Source organism: Dryobates pubescens, chromosome 4, assembly GCF_014839835.1.
Source record: "Dryobates pubescens isolate bDryPub1 chromosome 4, bDryPub1.pri, whole genome shotgun sequence".
Taxonomy (NCBI): domain Eukaryota; kingdom Metazoa; phylum Chordata; class Aves; order Piciformes; family Picidae; genus Dryobates; species Dryobates pubescens.
The window spans coordinates 20,791,319-20,794,241 of record NC_071615.1 but is presented as its reverse complement, the minus strand read 5'-3'; the positions used below and the strand labels follow the sequence as shown (position 1 = coordinate 20,794,241).

The 2,923-nt window shown below is 53.6% G+C and overlaps 1 non-coding gene across 1 annotated transcript; it reads left to right on the top strand.

Annotated features, from left to right (window-relative positions):
• Positions 1 to 295: 295 nt before the first annotated feature.
• Positions 296 to 368, top strand: TRNAR-ACG (transfer RNA arginine (anticodon ACG)). The gene has a single exon. It is a non-coding gene; the product is annotated as a tRNA-Arg (tRNA).
• The last annotated feature ends 2,555 nt before the right edge of the window (positions 369 to 2,923 follow it).

The window sequence follows — 2,923 nt, the reverse complement described above, 5'->3', positions numbered from 1 at the left end:
CACGGCCTACGGAGGCACGGGGCAGGCCTGAGCTGACTCGGCAGCGCTGCCATTGGCCGAGCCGCCTCACTCAGAGCCCGCCCGCAGCGCGCCAGAGGCCAGCAGCGCGCGGCGAGACTGTGACGCGCGGGGAGGGGTGGGTGGAAGGGGCCAGCACTAAGCCACGCCCCAGGAGTGCAGTGGGCGTGGCGCCAAGAAGGAGGTCGCATTGGATTGGCTGGCCTGTCGCCTGTCGCCCTGCCCCCGCGCGCGGTGCGGAGTGAAGGGAGCGTGGGTAAGCACGCTTTCTCGAGCAGGGCCAGTGGCGCAATGGATAACGCGTCTGACTACGGATCAGAAGATTCTAGGTTCGACTCCTGGCTGGCTCGGTTGCTCTTTTTTTTTTTCCCCCCTCATCCTCCCTCGCCTCTACTTCAGCCTGACAGTACTACCTGCATCACCTCCGTCCCTGCGCAGTCCCACAACTCTTGCAGAGACCCATCCCGATCATCCTCATGCCCCCAGCAGGATTACAGGGGCTCTTGGCAGCCCCCCACCCTTCACGGGCACCAACTTCGGGGACAACCACTGCCCACCTCCTGGACACCTTGTCTGGGCTGTGGGCCTGAGGGGTTTGTCACAGAGCAGTACTGGTGCACTTCCTGGACAACTTCCTACTGGTTCCAGATCTCTAAGTATCATCCCCTGACTTTGGCCAGCTTCTTGCATTCAGGAAGGGGAAATGTTTATACAGTTATTCCTCTTTATTTGCTTCATTTCAGCAGACAGCTCTGTGCTGCTGCTTGGCCAGCAGTACCCAAGAATCATGGTCACCCATAGCTGCAAAGCCTAAGGGAGCACCACATACCTGCTGACCTCCCAGTGCCACTGGAACTCTCCCCAAAACCCTCTAAGGAACCAATCCCCCTCCATGCTGCAAAAGAGAACCTTCACACTGGGATTGGAGCCTGCTCCCACCTGTTATAGATCCTTTCTCAGCTCCTCAGCCCAGAAGGGATTCTGGAACAGGAAGGCCTCCACTGGGGCTATAGCAAAGACCAGCCACCTCTGACAGGCTGGAAATAACTCACTGAGAATGGGGAATTCTGCCAGTCCCTGCTTCAGCCACTGGTGGTGTGGGGCAGCAGGAAGGCAGAGGTTGGGAAACTTGGCAGTGCTGGGCTAACAGTTGGGACTTCATAATCTAACAGGGTTTTTTCCCACCTAAAGGATTCTAGGATTTCACAGCATGACTCAATCCCTGTGGGCTCTGAGCAACGACAATCACCATAATGTTATGAGAGACTCGACAATGAGCATGGCTTCATGATATTGTCTTTAATCACTGAAATCACAGGAGCCAGCAGCTTCACCCCCACTGCTGGCCACCCTTCTCCACAAGTATTTAACAGCACAGAATAAAAGAGGGCTGTGTTCACAGGTGTCTAAGGTTAGGTACACCAGCACAAATCCTAATAGACTGTTTCCTGGAGCTGAGCTTTGAAGGAAACACAAACAATAGAATTAGTACCATTCAGTATTGCTGGTCAGGATCTGACTTTGCTTTCCAGACACACAAAGGCCCAGCCTGTGCCTGTGTGTGTGCGCAGCCAGGACCCATCCAGCTGTGCACCACAGACCTGCTGCGTGGGGACAAGGGTCAGTGCCCACAGAGCTGGGCATCACAGTCAGCTTTCCACCAGGGCCATCAACTGCTTTGGAGGGCTCTATGCCACATATTTTCACACGGGGACAGTTTCTTCCCATCTCTCATCTTATCTTAGTAGCCTATTGATGGAGCTGGCTGCCCTGGAAGAAAGCAGAGTGAGGACTTTTATTGCTCCAAAATACTTAATTTTGCTTCTCCTTAGTTAAAGAATGGGTGAACAGCACTGGGCTCTGGCTGGGCTCACAGCAACCAGATGTCTGCCCAAGCACACCCAGTACTGCTGCAGCCAGCCAGCAGCAGGATGCAGAAATGGAAGAGAAAAAAGAATGCACAACCACCATGCCATGAGAGACAAACCTCCTCCCAGCTCCTCCCAGCAACACAAGCACTTGGCCTCAGAGGATGGGAGAAAAGGGACATGTGTCTGGCCATAGCCCTTCCCCACTTGCATGTGCTGAGAGCTCTAGAGAGCTTTCCCTAGCAATGAAGTCTTCCTTCACAGAAACAGAATGCACCTTCAAACACTTGGTGTAGGCACAGAGTGTGTTAAAGGCAGGTCACTTGTGGTAGCACCAACCTGACACCCAAAAAGCCAATACAGAGCATGCAGCAGAGGCTGACACGGAAGACACAGGGTCCAGAGCGGTGTATGCAGGTCTGAGAAATGTCCAGGAATCCCACAGAGGAGCTGACCTCCTCCGTTCCACCTTCTCCCTGTAACTGTCCTCCTCTCCCTTTAGCTGCTGTACTTTTAAAGTCCCATCCTTCTCTCTCCACGCACCTTCACCATTCCAGAATACATTTTTGTTCACTGAACAAAGAAGCCAGCAGTCCACCTCAGGATCCAGCCTGGAGGCACACACACAGTGACTGGTTCCAGTGGGACTGCCACTGCACCTCCAGCTCAATGCTAGTGGAGTCCTTCATGGCATTTTCTTAGCAACAGCAGTGGAGCACAGAGCTGCCATGGCAGCACCCAGCAGCAGGCTGACACTCAGGTAAATTGGAGCATCAACATGGATGGAGCGTGTGTGGCAACTTTCCTTTAAGCAAGCACTTGGGTTTGCTGTTGCTGGAGTAGTGGAACTTTCAGGCAAGTTCAAAATAGGGATTAAATACATCAGGAAGCATCCACCTGCCACTCTCCCCAGAGCTGCATACTCATGGGAGAGAGAGGTGCAGGTCACTGCAGACCCAAACACTGAAATTCAGGGATGCCAAGTATTTGGCCAGTGTGGAAATCAGCACAAGGGAAAACCACAGGCAAAGGAAACC